This window comes from Nothobranchius furzeri, chromosome 14, assembly GCF_043380555.1.
Source record: "Nothobranchius furzeri strain GRZ-AD chromosome 14, NfurGRZ-RIMD1, whole genome shotgun sequence".
Taxonomy (NCBI): Eukaryota; Metazoa; Chordata; class Actinopteri; order Cyprinodontiformes; family Nothobranchiidae; genus Nothobranchius; species Nothobranchius furzeri.
In genome coordinates, this window is record NC_091754.1 from 42156905 (window position 1) to 42164404 (window position 7500).

Consider the following 7500-nt stretch of genomic DNA (forward strand, 5'->3'; position numbering starts at 1 on the left):
ACAATGTTAATGACACAAGCAGCGTACCACTCTACCTCTGTCCACTTAAACAGAGATTTCAAATTACTTCACTGTCATGTATTGAAATCGATCTACATTCTGGAAAGTGTCTGAAAACCCACTTGAAAAGAATGTTCTGCTTTTTTAAAGTCTTGGATCACATGATTTTTACGTGTCCTTTATGTTTTTCTACTTTGATCAGTTATTAGTTTCAGCAACTCAGCAGGATTTTTATTATAACCAAAAAACTCATGGAAATCAAGGGGGATCCATTGAAAATTGAATGGATGATTAGCTTGTAGAGAGGGTAGATGGTGGGATGAAAGATTGAACTGCTTGAAAGATTGATACATGATTGGAGGAAAGAAATGACAACGAGGGCAAATCCTCAACAGTCTAGACCAATAGGAAGTCATGCTGAAACTATGAGACGTGAAGTTCAGTTGGATTTTGAATTCAAATGTGATATGGTGGAACTAGCTTTTGTGGCTTTTGGATTAGTTTGATGCAATTTGCACATCCAATCATTTGCATAGAAATTCGTAAAAGCCAAATAAAAAGCTAACTTTAATTTCTAGAGTTAAAGACCACGTGGCCTAATGGATAAGCCGTCTGACTTCGGATCAGAAGATTGAGGGTTCAAGTCCCTTCGTGGTTGAGTCAATCATCCTGACAATGTTAATAACACAAGCAGTTCACCACTCTACCTCTGTCCACTTTAAACTGATATTTCAGTTTCTTCACTGTCATGTATTGGAATCAATCTACATTCTGGAAAGTGTCTGCAAACCCACTTGAAAAGAATGTTCTGCTTTTTTAAAGTCTTGGATCACATGATTTTTACGTGTCCTTTATGTTTTTCTACTTTGATCAGTTAGTAGTTTCAGCAACTCAGCAGGATTTTTATTATAACCAAAAAACTCATGGAAATCAAGGGGGATCCATTGAAAATTGAATGGATGATTAGCTTGTAGAGAGGGTAGATGGTGGGATGAAAGATTGAACTGCTTGAAAGATTGATACATGATTGGAGGAAAGAAATGACAACGAGGGCAAATCCTCAACAGTCTAGACCAATAGGAAGTCATGCTGAAACTATGAGACGTGAAGTTCAGTTGGATTTTGAATTCAAATGTGATATGGTGGAACTAGCTTTTGTGGAATTTGGATTAGTTTGATGCGCTTGTAGAGAGGGTAGATGGTGGGATGAAAGATTGAACTGCTTGAAAGATTGATACATGATTGGAGGAAAGAAATGACAACGAGGGCAAATCCTCAACAGTCTAGACCAATAGGAAGTCATGCTGAAACTATTAGACGTGAAGTTCAGTTGGATTTTGAATTCAAATGTGATATGGTGGAACTAGCTTTTGTGGCATTTGGATTAGTTTGATGCAATTTGCACATCCAATCATTTGCATAGAAATTAGTAAAAGCCAAATAAATAGCTAACTTTAATTTCCTGAGGTAAAGACCACGTGGCCTAATGGATAAGGTGTCTGACTATGGATCAGAAGATTGAGGGTTCAAGTCCCTTCGTGGTTGAGTCAATCCTTCTGACACAAGCAGCGCACCACTCTACCTCTGTCCACTTTAAACTGAGATTTCAATTTCTTCACTGTCATGTATTGGAATCAATCTACATTCTGGAAAGTGTCTGCAAACCCACTTGAAAAGAATGTTCTGCTTTTTTAAAAACTTGGATCACATTATTTTTACGTGTCCTTTATGTTTTTCTACTTTGATCAGTTATTAGTTTCAGCAACTCAGCAGGATTTTTATTATAACCAAAAAAACTCATGGAAATCAAGGGGGATCCATTGAAAATTGAATGGATGATTAGCTTGTAGAGAGGGTAGATGGTGGGATGAAAGATTGAACTGCTTGAAAGATTGATACATGATTGGAGGAAAGAAATGACAACGAGGGCAAATCCTCAACAGTCTAGACCAATAGGAAGTCATGCTGAAACTATGAGACGTGAAGTTCAGTTGGATTTTGAATTCAAATGTGATATGGTGGAACTAGCTTTTGTGGAATTTGGATTAGTTTGATGCGCTTGTAGAGAGGGTAGATGGTGGGATGAAAGATTGAACTGCTTGAAAGATTGATACATGATTGGAGGAAAGAAATGACAACGAGGGCAAATCCTCAACAGTCTAGACCAATAGGAAGTCATGCTGAAACTATTAGACGTGAAGTTCAGTTGGATTTTGAATTCAAATGTGATATGGTGGAACTAGCTTTTGTGGCATTTGGATTAGTTTGATGCAATTTGCACATCCAATCATTTGCATAGAAATTAGTAAAAGCCAAATAAATAGCTAACTTTAATTTCCTGAGGTAAAGACCACGTGGCCTAATGGATAAGGTGTCTGACTATGGATCAGAAGATTGAGGGTTCAAGTCCCTTCGTGGTTGAGTCAATCCTTCTGACACAAGCAGCGCACCACTCTACCTCTGTCCACTTTAAACTGAGATTTCAATTTCTTCACTGTCATGTATTGGAATCAATCTACATTCTGGAAAGTGTCTGCAAACCCACTTGAAAAGAATGTTCTGCTTTTTTAAAAACTTGGATCACATTATTTTTACGTGTCCTTTATGTTTTTCTACTTTGATCAGTTATTAGTTTCAGCAACTCAGCAGGATTTTTATTATAACCAAAAAAACTCATGGAAATCAAGGGGGATCCATTGAAAATTGAATGGATGATTAGCTTGTAGAGAGGGTAGATGGTGGGATGAAAGATTGAACTGCTTGAAAGATTGATACATGATTGGAGGAAAGAAATGACAACGAGGGCAAATCCTCAACAGTCTAGACCAATAGGAAGTCATGCTGAAACTATTAGACGTGAAGTTCAGTTGGATTATGAATTCAAATGTGATATGGTGGAACTAGCTTTTGTGGCATTTGGATTAGTTTGATGCAATTTGCACATCCAATCATTTGCATAGAATTTCGTAAAAGCCAAATAAAAAGCTAACTTTAATTTCTAGAGGTCAAGACCACGTGGCCTAATGGATAAGGCGTCTGACTTCGGATCAGAAGATTGAGGGTTCAAGTCCCTTCGTGGTTGAGTCAATCCTCCTGACAATGTTAATGACACAAGCAGCGCTCCACTCTACCTCTGTCCACTTTAAACTGAGATTTCAATTACCTCACTGTCATGTATTGGAATCGATCTACATTCTGGAAAGTGTCTGAAAACCCACTTGAAAAGAATGTTCTGCTTTTTTAAAGTCTTGGATCACATGATTTTTACGTGTCCTTTATGTTTTTCTACTTTGATCAGTTAGTAGTTTCAGCAACTCAGCAGGATTTTTATTATAACCAAAAAACTCATGGAAATCAAGGGGGATCCATTGAAAATTGAATGGATGATTAGCTTGTAGAGAGGGTAGATGGTGGGATGAAAGATTGAACTGCTTGAAAGATTGATACATGATTGGAGGAAAGAAATGACAAAAGAGGGCAAATCCTCAACAGTCTAGACCAATAGGAAGTCATGCTGAAACTATGAGACGTGAAGTTCAGTTGGATTTTGAATTCAAATATGATATGGTGGAACTAGCTTTTGTGGCATTTGGATTAGTTTGATGCAATTTGCACATCCAATCATTTGCATAGAATTTCGTAAAAGCCAAATAAATAGCTAACTTTAATTTCTAGAGGTAAAGACCACGAGGTCTAATGGATAAGGCGTCTGACTTCGGATCAGAAGATTGAGGGTTCAAGTCCCTTCGTGGTTGAGTCAATCCTCCTGACAATGTTAATGACACAAGCAGCGCACCACTCTACCTCTGTCCACTTTAGACTGAGATTTCAATTACTTCACTGTCATGTATTGGAATCGATCTACATTCTGGAAAGTGTCTGAAAACCCACTTGAAAAGAATGTTCTGCTTTTTTAAAGTCTTGGATCACATGATTTTTACGTGTCCTTTATGTTTTTCTACTTTGATCAGTTATTAGTTTCAGCAACTCAGCAGGATTTTTATTATAACCAAAAAACTCATGGAAATCAAGGGGGATCCATTGAAAATTGAATGGATGATTAGCTTGTAGAGAGGGTAGATGGTGGGATGAAAGATTGAACTGCTTGAAAGATTGATACATGATTGGAGGAAAGAAATGACAACGAGGGCAAATCCTCAACAGTCTAGACCAATATGAAGTCATGCTGAAACTATTAGACGTGAAGTTCAGTTGGATTTTGAATTCAAATGTGATATGGTGGAACTAGCTTTTGTGGCATTTGGATTAGTTTGATGCAATTTGCACATCCAATCATTTGCATAGAAATTCGTAAAAGCCAAATAAATAGCTAACTTTAATTTCCTGAGGTAAAGACCACGTGGTCTAATGGATAAGGTGTCTGACTATGGATCAGAAGATTGAGGGTTCAAGTCCCTTCGTGGTTGAGTCAATCCTGCTGACACAAGCAGCGCACCACTCTACCTCTGTCCACTTTAAACTGAGATTTCAAGTTCTTCACTGTCATGTATTGGAATCAATCTACATTCTGGAAAGTGTCTGCAAACCCACTTGAAAAGAATGTTCTGCTTTTTTAAAAACTTGGATCACATGATTTTTACGTGTCCTTTATGTTTTTCTACTTTGATCAGTTATTAGTTTCAGCAACTCAGCAGGATTTTTATTATAACCAAAAAAACTCATGGAAATCAAGGGGGATCCATTGAAAATTGAATGGATGATTAGCTTGTAGAGAGGGTAGATGGTGGGATGAAAGATTGAACTGCTTGAAAGATTGATACATGATTGGAGGAAAGAAATGACAACGCGGGCAAATCCTCAACAGTCTAGACCAATAGGAAGTCATGCTGAAACTATTAGACGTGAAGTTCAGTTGGATTATGAATTCAAATGTGATATGGTGGAACTAGCTTTTGTGGCATTTGGATTAGTTTGATGCAATTTGCACATCCAATCATTTGCATAGAATTTCGTAAAAGCCAAATAAAAAGCTAACTTTAATTTCTAGAGGTCAAGACCACGTGGCCTAATGGATAAGGTGTCTGACTTCGGATCAGAAGATTGAGGGTTCAAGTCCCTTCGTGGTTGAGTCAATCCTCCTGACAATGTTAATGACACAAGCAGCGCACCACTCTACCTCTGTCCACTTTAAACTGAGATTTCAATTACCTGACTGTCATGTATTGGAATCGATCTACATTCTGGAAAGTGTCTGAAAACCCACTTGAAAAGAATGTTCTGCTTTTTTAAAGTCTTGGATCACATGATTTTTACGTGTCCTTTATGTTTTTCTACTTTGATCAGTTAGTAGTTTCAGCAACTCAGCAGGATTTTTATTATAACCAAAAAACTCATGGAAATCAAGGGGGATCCATTGAAAATTGAATGGATGATTAGCTTGTAGAGAGGGTAGATGGTGGGATGAAAGATTGAACTGCTTGAAAGATTGATACATGATTGGAGGAAAGAAATGACAACGAGGGCAAATCCTCAACAGTCTAGACCAATAGGAAGTCATGCTGAAACTATGAGACGTGAAGTTCAGTTGGATTTTGAATTCAAATGTGATATGGTGGAACTAGCTTTTGTGGAATTTGGATTAGTTTGATGCGCTTGTAGAGAGGGTAGATGGTGGGATGAAAGATTGAACTGCTTGAAAGATTGATACATGATTGGAGGAAAGAAATGACAACGAGGGCAAATCCTCAACAGTCTAGACCAATAGGAAGTCATGCTGAAACTATTAGACGTGAAGTTCAGTTGGATTTTGAATTCAAATGTGATATGGTGGAACTAGCTTTTGTGGCATTTGGATTAGTTTGATGCAATTTGCACATGCAATCATTTGCATAGAAATTAGTAAAAGCCAAATAAATAGCTAACTTTAATTTCCTGAGGTAAAGACCACGTGGCCTAATGGATAAGGTGTCTGACTATGGATCAGAAGATTGAGGGTTCAAGTCCCTTCGTGGTTGAGTCAATCCTTCTGACACAAGCAGTGCACCACTCTACCTCTGTCCACTTTAAACTGAGATTTCAATTTCTTCACTGTCATGTATTGGAATCAATCTACATTCTGGAAAGTGTCTGCAAACCCACTTGAAAAGAATGTTCTGCTTTTTTAAAAACTTGGATCACATGATTTTTACGTGTCCTTTATGTTTTTCTACTTTGATCAGTTATTAGTTTCAGCAACTCAGCAGGATTTTTATTATAACCAAAAAAACTCATGGAAATCAAGGGGGATCCATTGAAAATTGAATGGATGATTAGCTTGTAGAGAGGGTAGATGGTGGGATGAAAGATTGAACTGCTTGAAAGATTGATACATGATTGGAGGAAAGAAATGACAACGCGGGCAAATCCTCAACAGTCTAGACCAATAGGAAGTCATGCTGAAACTATGAGACGTGAAGTTCAGTTGGATTATGAATTCAAATGTGATATGGTGGAACTAGCTTTTGTGGAATTTGGATTAGTTTGATGCAATTTGCACATCCAATCATTTGCATAGAAATTCGTAAAAGCCAAATAAAAAGCTAACTTTTATTTCTAGAGGTAAAGGCAATGGGGTCTAATGGATAAGGCCTCTGACTTTGGATCAGAAGATAGAGGGTTCAAGTCCCTTCGTGGTTGAGTCAATTCTCCTGACAATGTTAATGACACAAGCAGCGCACCACTCTACCTCTGTCCACTTTAAACTGAGATTTCAGTTTCTTCACTGTCATGTATTGGAATCGATCTACATTCTGGAAAGTGTCTGCAAACCCACTTGAAAAGAAAGATCGGTGTTTTAAAGTCGTGGATCACATGATTTTTACGTGTCCTTTATGTTTTTCTACTTTGATCAGTTATTAGTTTCAGCAACTCAGCAGGATTTTTATTATAACCAAAAAAACTCATGGAAATCAAGGGGGATCCATTGAAAATTGAATGGATGATTAGCTTGTAGAGAGGGTAGATGGTGGGATGAAAGATTGAACTGCTTGAAAGATTGATACATGATTGGAGGAAAGAAATGACAACGAGGGCAAATCCTCAACAGTCTAGACCAATAGGAAGTCATGCTGAAACTATGAGACGTGAAGTTCAGTTGGATTTTGAATTCAAATGTGATATGGTGGAACTAGCTTTTGTGGCATTTGGATTAGTTTGATGCATTTTGCACATCCAATCATTTGCATAGAAATTCGTAAAAGCCAAATAAAAAGCTAACTTTAATATCTAGAGGTAAAGACCACGTGGCCTAATGGATAAGGCGTCTGACTTCGGATCAGGAGATTGAGGGTTCAAGTCCCTTTGTGGTTGAGTCAATCCTCCTGACAATGTTAATAACACAAGCCGTGCACCACTCTACCTCTGTCCACTTTAAACTGAGATTTCAATTTCTTCACTGTCATGTATTGGAATCAATCTACATTCTGGAAAGTGTCTGCAAACCCACTTGAAAAGAATGTTCTGCTTTTTTAAAGTCTTGGATCACATGATTTTTACGTGTCC

General features: G+C 37.7%; 8 non-coding genes across 8 annotated transcripts; all 8 read left to right on the forward strand.

Moving 5' to 3' along the window:
- The first annotated feature begins 585 nt into the window (after positions 1-585).
- On the forward strand, positions 586-658 carry trnar-ucg (transfer RNA arginine (anticodon UCG)). The gene has a single exon. It is a non-coding gene; the product is annotated as a tRNA-Arg (tRNA).
- An 814-nt stretch (positions 659-1472) lies between these two features.
- trnah-aug (transfer RNA histidin (anticodon AUG)) lies at positions 1473-1545 on the forward strand. Its single transcript has one exon. It is a non-coding gene; the product is annotated as a tRNA-His (tRNA).
- An 803-nt stretch (positions 1546-2348) lies between these two features.
- Positions 2349-2421, forward strand: trnah-aug (transfer RNA histidin (anticodon AUG)). Its single transcript has one exon. It is a non-coding gene; the product is annotated as a tRNA-His (tRNA).
- Positions 2422-3009: 588 nt separating this feature from the next.
- Positions 3010-3082, forward strand: trnar-ucg (transfer RNA arginine (anticodon UCG)). Its single transcript has one exon. It is a non-coding gene; the product is annotated as a tRNA-Arg (tRNA).
- A 1272-nt stretch (positions 3083-4354) lies between these two features.
- Positions 4355-4427, forward strand: trnah-aug (transfer RNA histidin (anticodon AUG)). The gene has a single exon. It is a non-coding gene; the product is annotated as a tRNA-His (tRNA).
- A 588-nt stretch (positions 4428-5015) lies between these two features.
- trnar-ucg (transfer RNA arginine (anticodon UCG)) lies at positions 5016-5088 on the forward strand. Its single transcript has one exon. It is a non-coding gene; the product is annotated as a tRNA-Arg (tRNA).
- An 814-nt stretch (positions 5089-5902) lies between these two features.
- On the forward strand, positions 5903-5975 carry trnah-aug (transfer RNA histidin (anticodon AUG)). Its single transcript has one exon. It is a non-coding gene; the product is annotated as a tRNA-His (tRNA).
- Positions 5976-7235: 1260 nt separating this feature from the next.
- On the forward strand, positions 7236-7308 carry trnar-ucg (transfer RNA arginine (anticodon UCG)). The gene has a single exon. It is a non-coding gene; the product is annotated as a tRNA-Arg (tRNA).
- The last annotated feature ends 192 nt before the right edge of the window (positions 7309-7500 follow it).